General features: G+C 41.1%; 1 protein-coding gene across 4 annotated transcripts in view; it reads right to left on the bottom strand.

Annotated features, from left to right (window-relative positions):
* Nucleotides 1–5,816, bottom strand: part of LOC145163434 (disease resistance protein RPV1-like) — a 49,519-nt gene extending 43,703 nt beyond the window's left edge. For 3 of the 4 annotated variants that reach the window (XM_079082278.1, XM_079082276.1, XM_079082282.1), the window contains exon 1: nucleotides 5,607–5,816. The gene's annotated coding sequence lies outside the window, so the exon portion shown is untranslated. The remainder of the gene's footprint in view (nucleotides 1–5,606) is intronic. The other variant, XM_079082287.1, reaches the window with a different exon arrangement.
* Nucleotides 5,817–12,864: the final 7,048 nt, after the last annotated feature.

Here is a 12,864-nt window from a genome sequence, read left to right as displayed (position 1 = left end):
CCTCTATCTAACTAATATCAATTTGTTGATTCTTTTAGTAGGTGAAACAAAGCCACTTTACCAAAATAGGAAAAAGATATACAGTCAAGACAGGTGTCAAACAGAGACTCCATTGGCAATGGAGATAGTCAAGGTAAATTTCCTCTCTCTTGTAACTCATTTATATAATGGTGTGAAAATTCCCTCAGAATGTTTCTTTTCCAGTGAAGTTTAGCATCAACTATATGGTTTTTATTTATACAATTTTTGGGACTTCATTTCTTTTTTCCAATTTAAGATAAGAATTAATAAGTGATTGCCAGGTCAGCACCTAATCCCATTCCGGATGTGGGATTTTCAAATTCTTCTCAGGGTTCTCCTCAAACAACTAGTTTAGACTACCATGTTGATAAGAATCAAGATATTTTACCCTTACAAATGGAATCGCCAAAAGCGAAAACTGAAGCATTATCAGTTGATTTAGAAGACTGTTTTCTGTATCAGAAGTAGAAGAACTTATGGAAGAAGTTGAAACACTCGAAACCGGGAAGGAATCAATGATTTAAGTGACAAATGACATCAGCTTAGCACAGAAATTTCATATCATATGTCTTAAATCTACAAAGAAATTTCTTATCAGTTTTGTACCTTGAAACATAAACCTAATCCAGCTTAATCTCAAACAGAGAGAGCAAAATTCTAATTTTGCTTCGACAGATCCACAAGTTTTGAACAAGGGGAACATCAGCAGGCAATCTAGAATTATGACAATCGAATATTGATGCTTGTTGATTTTGAATGTTTAGCAGATAACATCATTCAAAAAAGAATCAAATGTAAAAATTGTGTTTATGAACTCAAAATATAAAGTGATTAAGGAAGGAATTTTCGAGATTTGGAGAGCAAAGTTTGGTTCATCACTCTGGACATGAAGCAAGAACGTGCCGAACTGTAGCTTTAAACTAAACAAAAGTAGCTGAAATAAACAAAATTTTAATCACCTGTTTATGAAAATTCAATTGATTATGATGTGATATGTGATTGATAAGTGAAATTCTTAGACAAGCAAAAATAGCTTGTAAGGATGAGCAGAGTTTACATAAACCTGAAGTGGCGATAACAGAGGAAAAATGAACTGAGACAAAGGCCAAGAAAGTTGAGCAATAAGTCAGCAGGTAGACGTTGAGTCGACGATTAACGAAGGGAGACAGTGAAAGAATATAAACAAAAACGAGAGGCTTTCAGGGTCCTTTCCGAAAAAAGAAACACGGTTTTGCACTTTTCCTTCTTTTGAATTTCTTTTTTTTATACTTTTCTAGAACGGAAGACTAAATTACAAATGTAGACAAATAGAGAGTGATCACATTTGCTATACCGAAAACCGAGAGTCGTAACGTAGTCTGTGAAGCGTTGGTACCATGCGCGGGGTGCTTGTTTCAAGCCGTATAAGGACCGCTTTAATCTGCAAACATGATTAGGAAATCTAGAATCTCGAAAACCAAGGGGTTGATGCATAAAAACAGTCTCAGAGCGGTGCCCATGAAGGAAGGCATTTTTGACGTCGAGTTGGTTGATCGCCCACTTTTTGTATAGAGCAATGCTGAGAACCGTCCGAATGGTAGCCGGTTTAACGACTGGGCTGAAAGTTTCCTCGCAATAGACACCCACCTGTTGAGACCTGCCATCACAAACCAAACGCGCTTTATAGCGCTCTAAGGAACCATCAGCCTTTGTTTTATGTTTAAAAATCCACATACACCAAATAATGTTCATGTTGGAGCGACGAGGTACTAAATCCCAAGTATTATTATCAATAAGAGCGTTAAACTCGTCAGTCATGGCATGGTTCCACTCAGGTATAGATAGAGCATCAATGGGGTTGCGAGGAAGGGGAGCAATGGTGGTGGCGGTAGAAGTATGTAAGGATAAAGGTTGTTTTAGTTTAGTGATGTCGGGCATACTCCGGGTGGTAATGGTGCGAGTTGGTGGTGGATTGGGAATATGAGTGGGTGATTGGGCGTTGGTTGTAGGAAGTGGTGATATGTTCTGTTGAGTGTTGGTCTGCCGGCGACGAGAATAAGTATGGATGAGGGGTGGTGCATCGGCGGTAGTAGTGGAATTTATAGGTGGCGGAGTCTTTGGGGATGTGGGTGTGAGTCTACTTGACTCGATATTCTGAGAAGAGTTGGGAGAGATTGGAGTGGAGACAGGAGATGTTTGGTCAGTGGGATAGTTAACCGAATCCCAGACGGTTGGATGTGGTTCGGTTGTGAGTGAATGTTGAAGGAAGTCATAGACGGGAGGGGACGAGTGAAGTTTAGCAAATGGGAAAACATGTTCATCGAATACAACATGTCGTGATATTATGATCTTGCGAGTGGAAAGTTCGTAGCATTTATACCCCCCTGTGATTGGATTGATATCCAAGGAAGACACAAGGAGAGGATCGGTTTGCAAGTTTATGACTGGAGGTGGAAGGTGTGAGAGGATAGCATAGGCAACCGAAAACTTTAAGATGATCATAGGTGGGATGTTTGTGAAAAAGAAGGAAAGTAGGAGTAGAATAGTGTTTTGTTTTGTGTGGAAGAATATTGAGAATGTAAGTGGCCATTTGAAGGGCATGGTGCCAAAAGGTGGTAGGGAGAGACGCGTGAGCAAGGAGAGTACGAACCATGTTATTGATGGTGTCGGATGGTTCGTTCCGCTTTTCCATTCTGCGGTGATGTGTGAGGACAAGAAAAACGAAACTGCATACCATTAGTAGTGCAAAAGTTATGAAAGGACTTGTTGTTATATTCGGTGCCATTGTCACACTGGAAACTTTTGATGGGACGTTCAAATTGAGTGGTGATGTGTTTATAGAAGTTGAGAAAAACAGAGAAGACTTTTGATTTGTTGGATAGTGGGTAGGTCCATAAATAATCAGTGTAATCATCAATAAACAAAACATAATAACGGTGACCTCCCGAGCTAAGAACGGGTGAGGTCCATAGATCACTATGAACAATATCAAAAGGTAAAGATGTAAAGGATGTAGAAGCATAAAATGGTAACTTGATATGTTTTCCAAATACACAAGATTGACAAATATGTTTATTAGAAAAAGAACGAACATAAATAAACTAGTTTTTATTTAAAACACGTTAAGAAGAAGATCCGGGATGTCCCAAGCGATGGTGCCAAAGATCTTGTGACAAAGCAGCAAATGTGGAAGGACATGTGACTTGTGCATTTGGCAGTGAAAGAGGGTAGAGATCTCCGGTTCTATCACATCGGAGGATAGGAATCTGCATCTGGTAATCCTTCACAAGACAACCAAAAGGGTAATAGTAACAGAATTATCAGTGGTAAGGCGACGGACAGACAAAAGGTTTTTAATGAGGTTCGGAGCATGCAAAATATTTAAGAGTTTGAGAGGTGGGAAGGGAGGCTGAAGTGTGGTGTGTCCAGAGCCATGAATCGGTATGTGTGAACCATTACCAACGACAATACGGTTTGGTCCGCTATTATTAACATAAGTTGACATTTTACCTGTGGTATTTGTCATGTGATTGGTGGCGCCTGTGTCAAGATACCAGTTGGGGTCCTGATTCAGTGTCATCGTGTGCATGGCCTGTTCGATATTAGTGGGAGTGTAAGCTTCAGAGGTAGCATAAGCATGTGCAGGAGAAGGACCCAAAATGCCGGCTGCTGGTGGGCGAAACTGATAACGAGGAGCTGTAGGGTATGGAACCGGTGAAGAGTTCCAAGTAGGGCCATTCCAGTTCATCCATGGTGGATGTTGCTGTTGAGTATACGATCCACGCCCACGACCGCGTCCCCGACCCCTTCCGCGCATGCCCCTGCCCCTGCCACGATAAAAACCTTCGGAGGTGCCTCTAACCGAAGACCGAGGATGATGAGATTGTAGCGTATCTGAGATATCACGCTGGTCATGACTGCCAGAAGGCACGACATTGGCTGATGGCGGTGCGACAGTGGTGACGGATGAAGCAGTAAGGGCGTTTCCGGTGGGTGTTTGTAGAGATTTCCTGGTTTCTTCAAGACATAACTTTGATCGGGTGGTGTAGAAGTCGGGAAGCGGTGTAGATTGTTGGAGAAGGGTAGAAATGCTATCGTATTGATCCGTAAGGCCAGCGATAAGTTGCAGTACCAAACGTTGATTATCAACAGGAGCATCCACATCAGTGAGTTGATCTGAAAGGTTCTTGACTTCTTGACAGTAGGCAGCCATATTGGCAAAGTTTTCAAGTTTGGTGTTGGTGAATTTTTGTTGAAGGTAGAGAGCTCTGGCAGGTTTACTATCAATGAAGATATGCTCTATTGCTTTCCAGACATCAGCTGCGGTGGCTCCTGGAGTGAGGATGGTGATAAGTAGATCTCTAGATATTGTCCCATATATCCATTGCAGAACAATGGCATCTAGGTGGGACCATTGTTCATTGGTCTTAACAACATCTTTATCTTTTTCACTGGTAGAAGAGGGAGTGACTTTAGCAGGAGGCAGGATATGATCGAGTACCTGGAAAGCACGACAATGGATTCTGAATAGTTCAGCCCAAGATGTATATTGTCCGTTTTCGATCTCAAGAGTAATAGGAATGTAATTGCGGATGTTTGATACAGTAACAGAAGGATGAAGAGGAGTTGACATTGGATTAGATGAGATCCAATGAGTATAACATGAAGAAGAGATGAGAGGGACGATGATTTGCAACTAGGGTTGAAGAATTTCGGCTACTAGGTTTCACAGAGAAGGCGTCGCTCTGATACCATAATAGAATCAGGCAAAAATCATCTGTTCCCTCTTATTCACGTGAATATAAATAGGTTACAATATTTACACTTGACAACCTCTCAAATACAAATAATACAATGTATCACAATATATATTATATAATCGGCTAGTCTAATACTATTCCATCTCCATTTCAAGATAAGAATGATGAAATGACTGCCAGGTCAGCAGCTAGTCCCATTTCGAATGTGGGATTTTCAAATTCTTCTCAGGGTTCTCCTCAAACAACTAGCTTAGACAACCATGTTGATAAGAATCAAGATATTATACCCTTACAAATGGACTCGCCAAAAGTGAAAACTGAAGCATTATCAGTTGAATTAGAAGACCGTTTTCTGTATCAGAAGTAGAAGAACTTATGGAAGAAGTTGAAACACTCGAAACCGGAAGGTATGAATGATTTAAATAACAAATGACATCAGCTTAGCTGACTAATGTCATATCATATGTCTTAAATCTACAAAGAAATCTTTTATCAGTTTTGTAACTCCAAACATAAACCTAATCCAGCTTAATTTCAAACAGAGAGAGCAAAATCCTAATTTTGATTCCACAGATCTGCAGGCAATCTGGAATTATGATAATCTAATATTGAAGCATGTTAATTTTGAGTGTTTAGCTTACAATTAAGGAGCAGATAACATCATTCAAAAAAGAATCAAATGTAAAAATTGCGTTTATGAACTCAAAATATAAAGTGATTACGGAAGGAATTTTCGAGATTTGGAGAGCAAAGTTTGGTTCATCACTCTGGACTTGAAGCAAAAATGTGCTGAACTGTAACTTTAAACTAAACAAAAGTAGCTGAAATAAACAAAATTTTAATCACCTGTATATGAAAATTCAATTGATTATGATGTGATCTGTGATTGATAAGTGAAATTCTTAGACAAGCAAAACTAACTTTTAAGGATGAGCAGAGTTTACATAAACCTGAAGTGGCGATAACAGAGGAAAAATAAACAGAGACAAAGGCCAAGAAAGTTGAGCAATAAGTCAGCAGGTAGACGTTGAGTCGACGATTAATGAAGGGAGACAGCGAAAGAATATAAACAAAAAACGAGAGGCTTTCAGGGTCCTTTCCGAAAAAAGAAACACGGTTTTGCACTTTTCCTTCTTTTGAATTTCTTTTTTTTATACTTTTCTAGAACGGAAGACTAAATTACAAATGTGGTCCTTCCAGTTTAGTGAAATTTTCACTTTGAGGACGAATTTAAAAAATGATACACCACGAGTCCTTATGTCTCATTTTCTTGCATTGGTAGTCCTTTTTACGAAATCACATAAACTTTTCATTTAAGTTCAATTATAAAAAGACTTTTTTGACCTTCTTTTATCATGTCTGTTTTTTTCTCTATAAACCCCCAATCCTATCCCACTTATCATCCACCACAACCTACTACCAATGGCGAATGTAGTTAGTTGGTAGTAGTAGCATCAATGTCTCCCTAGAAGTTAGAAAAAAAATGGATTTCATATCTTTGATCTAATGTGCACCTAGGTGCAAATCCAAGTAAACGCTCAACTATTCACTAAATTAAAAATCCAAATAAATATCTCATTATGTGAATCAATTAGCCAGTTAGGTCATTACGTGAATCAGATAGTCAAAACATATACGACATACTTCAATAGCAAAAGGGGGGAAAATGGGTTCTCTTGTCCCTCCTTCACTGCAAGTCGACCACAAATAACAAAAGTTTGGCGTGTTCTCTTATAAACAAGTATTACCTTAATCCTTAATACTTTAGTTTAATTTACTTGTTCAAATTGAAACGCTAAAATTAATCAATTAGTTCTTCATTTGTTATTTATTTATATTTTAGTGAAATTAGGTTTAAATATTCAATTGTGAATTTTAAATCTTTAATATTTATTTATGTTTTTTTTGGGGAATTTTTTTATAAGAAAATTGGATGTTGGTACTTGGTAGTAGTGATGGCGATGATTTTATGAATGACACTTATGTTTGCTAAGATTGAAAAATGATGATTTGTTTTGAAAAAGCAATAAACAAAGAGATTAACTGTAACATCCTAAAATTTAAGACTAGGTTCTTAAATTAATAAAGTAATAAATGAAAAAAGTAATTTATATAAATAAATCATCAAGGATTAATCATATCATTATTGGTATGAAGTTTAGAAAGCTAGAAGTGAAAATAATAACATTGTAGATGTTAAAGGACCAAAAGTGTCACGTTGGCAATGTAAGTTTACCGGTTAATGAAAGGGGTCATAAAATTTAAATAATGGATGGGGAAGGACTTATTTTGTCAAAACTTAAGTTAAAATCATAAATACTAAAGTTTGGTGGGTTTTAGCGAAAACAAGGAATGTTAAAGGACTAAATGTGACAAATCTGAAATTAAGAAGGCTTCCTCTTCATATCAGCCAAATGAGAACGAAAAGAGAAGAAAAGAAGAGGTTAGATGACGATTCAAGCTCAATAGAAACCCTAGGGGATGATCTCAAGCTTCTTTAGTTCATTTGGTGCAAGTTCTGAAGAACTCAAGTGGCTCAAGGTATAATTTCTCATCATTTTCACCTTGAATTCGAGTTTGATGAGTGGATTAAACCCTAATGGCAATTTTTATGTGATTCAATGATTAGGTTTTTGATTTCTAACCTCCCTTGAGTGGTTTCTATGGTTCTAATCTCAATCCAATCATCATATTGATGGATTTGATGGTTTGGATAAAAAGCTCCATGAACCCTAGAAATCTAATTTGGGGATAATGCAATTTATGATGAAATTGGATTGTATTCTATGACTGTAACGAACCAAATTTCCAAACAAAATTTTCATTTTTAAATAATCAAAACATTCCCATAAAACATGAAATCTCAATGACAACTGTTTTCAAAATCCATAACATCAATATTTTATTTCAAATATCAAAGTGTCCCCATGTAAAATGCCAGAGAGAGTGCACGTTGCGCCATCAAGCCTGGCCCTTGCCCTTAGGCACTAAAGTACCTGAAACAAACAAAAAACTGTAAGCTAATGCTTAGTGAGGTCCCCAGAGCATACCCCACACAATCCACATAATCACATAATCCATATTAGCTCTATAAGCTATTCACAATACATAAGCCACACATATAAACATATAAGGATGCCATGGAAACCTTCCAAGGCCATATACCAAGTGCCGCTGGAAACCCCACGTGGTCTTAACTATCTGCCATGGGAACCCCCCACATGGTCTTTGCTAGCTGCTATTGGAACCCCCATGTGGTCTTGGCTACCTGTCGTGGGAACCTCCATACAATCTTCACTAACCATAGAAATAACATACGAGATAAACATGTAAACATACTAGGAAGCCTTGGAAACCCTCCAAGGACTTATACTAAATGTCATAGGAACCTCCTCATGGTCCTAATCTACTGCCATGGAACCCTCCCCCCCCCCCCCCCCCTCCCGGGGGTACTTCCATACAAATATCATACCGACATATCACATAATCAACTAATAATTGATATATCATGTAATGGCCGGCCTTGGTGCATTGGACCCATAGGTATGGTGAGAAGACTCACCTCTCAAGAAATGCTGAACTGATAAGATAAGTTCCAACTTGCAGCTCTAACTCAAATGTCTACAACTATCATGCGATTAACTTTGTCAAAATCCCGAAATACCAAAAATACCCTTAAAATCAAACTTGGTCAACCATGGACAAGGTCAAAGTCCACAGTCAAGGTCAACAGTCCATGTTGACCCTAACTCGTCGAGTGCATCTAGCAACTCGTCGAGTTCCTTCAGTGTTCAGAAGACCTGGAAAAACCCTAGCCAACTCGGCAAGTTGTCTCATCAACTCGTCGAGTTCACTCAGTATTCAGAAAGCGGGGTAACTCGATCAAACACGGTGAGTTGCCAGGGCAAATCGTCGAGTTTTCCCCAGTCTAAACCTATTCAGCCCTTTTTAGTCGAATCTAAAGCTCCAAAGTACAGATCCAGTCCCTTAGGGTGTAGTTACCATGTAAAGTTCCCAACTTTACGTGCATAAAAGGCTTCAAGGGGATAAAAATGCTAAAACCAAACTTGATAATAGGTTTAGGGCATGAAGAAAGGCCAAATCTTGATAAAGTCGATTACTGTATGACTATAGGGGCCTAGAAGAGTTCAAATATGAAGTTACAACTTCAATTCATTCCCATCTTCCAAAGATAGGTCCAAAATGGGCTAAAAAGGCCCTAATCTCTTGAATGGAGAGATCTAACCAAAGAAAGATCAAGATAATGGCTTTTTATCTTCAAATGGTTGCTACCACCAAGTATACGTTGGATATTTAAGCCCCTTCTCGTTCCAAGCTCTTGATTCTTTGATTTCTTCAAAAATAACGTACCAAACACACTCTTTAGCCTTACACACACTCAATATGGAGGTTTATCTCAATTAGGGCTTGCTTCTGGACTGTAGAGACAATAAGGCAGGCCACAAATCCATAAGTTCTTTATATAGGGTGCAAAAACCTGGAAAATTAGGGTTTTCCTTTCCAGCGCCTACTCGTCGAGTTGGGCCTCCCAACTCGTCGAGTAGGGTCCTTAACCCGCGTCCAGAAAAATCTCTACACGACGAGTTGGAGCTGCCCAACTCATCGAGTTTCGGTACAAAACCCTAAAACTTGAAAAAAAATATTACCTGAACCAAGCGTTACAAATCTCCCCCACTCAAACTAGACTTTGTCCTCGAAGTCTGCTGATGCTAACAAGTCCGAGTAGTGCTCCCGCATCTCCTCCTCCGGCTCCCATGTCCATTCCGTACCCCTTCGGTGCTGCCATTACACCTTCACTAGCTTCACCTCCTTATTACAAAGGACCTTAGCATTCCTATCCAAGACCACAACGGGCCTCTCAATGTAGTTCAGGCTCTCATCCACCTGAATGTCATCCAAAGATATAACAGCAGCCTTGTTAGTAATACACTTCTGGAGCTGAGACATGTGGAAGGTGTTGTGAATCTGGCTAAGCTCGTATGGTAGATCCAAACGGTAAGCCACCTTGCACACCCAGGCGGTATTCCTGAATGGACCAATATATCGGGGCCCTAAATTTCCCCTATTCCGGAACCAAATAACACCCTTCCACAGTGACACTTTCAGCAATACGAAGTCTCCCACCTAGAACTCAAGATCCGTGCGTCGCCGGTCAGGATAGCTCTTCTAACGTCTCTGCACGATCCGCAACCTATCGCGTACCTGCTGGATCAACTCGGTAGTTTTAAGCACCACCTCGGTGCTTCCCATGACTCAGTTCTTAACTTCGCCCGAACAAATTGGGGTCCTACACCTCCGACCATACAACATCTCAAACGGGGGTCGGTCGATACTAGCATTGTAATTGTTGTTATATGAAAACTCTGCTAGTGGAAGGTATGTATCCCAACTCCCTCCAATATCCAAAATGAATGCCCGCAGCATATCCTCGAGCGTGTGGATCGTCCGCTCACTTTAGCCATCTATCTGGGGGTGATATGAAGTGCTGAAGTCTAACTGTGTGCCCAGTTCTTCATGGAACTTCCTCCAAAGTCTGGATGTAAACCGAACATCCTGGTTAGAGACAACTGACACCGACACCTCGTGCCTAACCACCACCTCTCGCACATAAATATCTGTTAATTTCTCAGTAGAGATGCTCTCAGAGATCGGAATAAAATAGGCACTCTTTGTCAATCTGTCCATTATAACCCAAATGGCATTGACACCCCTCGCGGTCCTCGGTAACTTCGTGATGAAGTCCATGGTGGTCTCTTCCCACTTCCACATAGGAATGGGTAGCGACTGAACCTTGCCATGAGGCCGCTGATGTTCGGCCTTGACCTTCCTACAGGTCAAGCACCGCTCCACAAACCAGGCAATCTCCCTTTTCATGTAGGGCCACCAGTAGGTCAGCCTCAGATCTCTATAAAATTTTGTAGCTCCTGGATGTATAGAGAACTTGGACTTGTGTGCTTCTTCCAATATCTTCTGTCTCACTCCCCCAGTCATCGGTACCTATACCCGGCCACACTGTGTCAAGAGTCCCAGACCAACCCGTACAAATAAGGGAAACTGACCCCAAATCTGCTCTATCTTCAAGTTCTCTTTCTTCAAACCTTCCTCTTGAGCCTTTTTGATCATATCTAATAGTGGAGAGACCACCATCATCCTCAAACAAACGTACGTGATCGAGGAACCCGCCGTCTTGCGGCTCAAAGCATCGGCCACCATGTTGGATTTCCCTGGATGGTATAAAATCTTGCAGTCATAATCTTTCACTACATCCAACCATCTCCTATGTCGCATGTTCAGGTTTTGCTGATCCATCAAATACTTTAAACTCTTGTGGTCAATATAGATGGTGAACCGCACCCCGTATAAATAATGCCACCAGATTTTGAAGGCAAACACCACTGACCCCAATTCCAGGTCGTGAGTGGGTTAATTCGCCTCATGAGGCTTCAACTGCCTCGAGGCGTACGTGATCACATGCCCCATATGCATCAGAACCGCCCCTTGTCCCGAGATCGATGCATCACAATAAACCACCAAATCATCCAACCCTCGGGTATTACTAGAATCAGGGCCTCACCTAACCTCTTCCTCAAGGTCTCAAAAGCCAACTGTTGGTCCCGGCCCCACCGAAAAGTCACATTCTTCTTGGTCAAATAGGTCAATGGCCCAGCGATCTTGGAGAAATCCTAGATGAATTTCCGATAATACCTCACTAGACCCAAGAAGCTACGGATCTCAGATGCGTTCTTCGGTACTTCCCACCGCATCACTACCTCAACCTTGGCTAGATCAACCGAAATACCCTCTTGGTTGATGATGTGCCCCAAAAATATCACCTCTCGCAACCAGAAATCACACTTTGAGAACTTTGCATAAAGCCTTTTCGTTCTTAGTGTCTCCAATACCTCCCTCGGATGCTACTCGTGTTGCTCCCTGGTTTTAGAATAGACCAGGATATCATCAATGAAAACGATCACTGACCGATCAAACATCGATCTACACACCCTGTTCATGAGATCCATGAACGCTGCTGGGGCATTGGTGAGCCCGAATGGCATCGCCACAAACTTATAGTGTCCGTACCGAGTCCTGAAAGTTGTCTTCGGTATATCCTCAGCCTAATCCACATTTGATGGTACCCTGACCGAAGATCAATCTTGGAAAACTAAGACGCACCCTGCAGCTGATCGAACAGATCATCAATCCTCAAGAGCGGATAACGATTTTTCACCGTTAGCCTGTTAGCTCCCTATAATCGATACACATCCTGTATGACCCATCCTTCTTTTTCACGAACAGGATCGGTGCTCCCCATGGGGAACTACTCAGAAGAATGAACCATCGATCTAGCAACTCCTGAAGCTGCATAGACAGCTCATGCATCTTGGGCGGAGCTAGCCGATATGGTGCCTTAGCTATCGAAGCGGCACCCGACACTAAATCAATGTGAAACTCTACTTGCCTCTTTGAGGGAACCCCAGGCAACTCCTTGGCAAAGACATCCCGATAATCCTGTACAACCGGTACACTTCCCAAATCTGTCAGGGCCTCAACCCTCATATCCGAGACATACGCCAAGAAACTTGAACAACCCTGATGAAGAAGTCTCCTAGCCCTCGCAGCTGAACAGAGGGTTGGCCCCCGCGAGGCCCTTTCTCTATGAATAACCAGTTCTCCCCCACTTGGGGTTCAAACTCTCACCAGCTGGCGCTCACAATCTATCATGGCCCCGTTGGACCCTAACTAGTCCATCCCAACGATCACCTTTAACCCTAGTAATGGTATCAAAACCAGGTCGACACGAAACCTCTCCCCAAGCACATTCAGGACACAGTCTTGATAAACCCTTGCAGCACTCACAGTCCGGTCATCCGCTATCTCAACCTCAATCGGGGAATCCAAAGTCCCCGGAGCATCCCGAAATTTCTTGCTAAGCGCAAAGGACATGAACGATCGGGTAGCTCCCAAATCAAAAAGAACGTGAGCCGACATACCATTGACCAAAAAGGTCCCTATACAGGAGCACACAAATATATATATATATATATATATATATATATATATACACACACACACACACATAAGC

The sequence above is a fragment of the Lactuca virosa genome, chromosome 1, assembly GCF_052849685.1.
Source record: "Lactuca virosa cultivar CGN04683 chromosome 1, Lactuca_virosa_CGN04683_v6, whole genome shotgun sequence".
NCBI lineage: Eukaryota > Viridiplantae > Streptophyta > Magnoliopsida > Asterales > Asteraceae > Lactuca > Lactuca virosa.
This window is presented reverse-complemented; position numbering and strand designations above follow the sequence as displayed.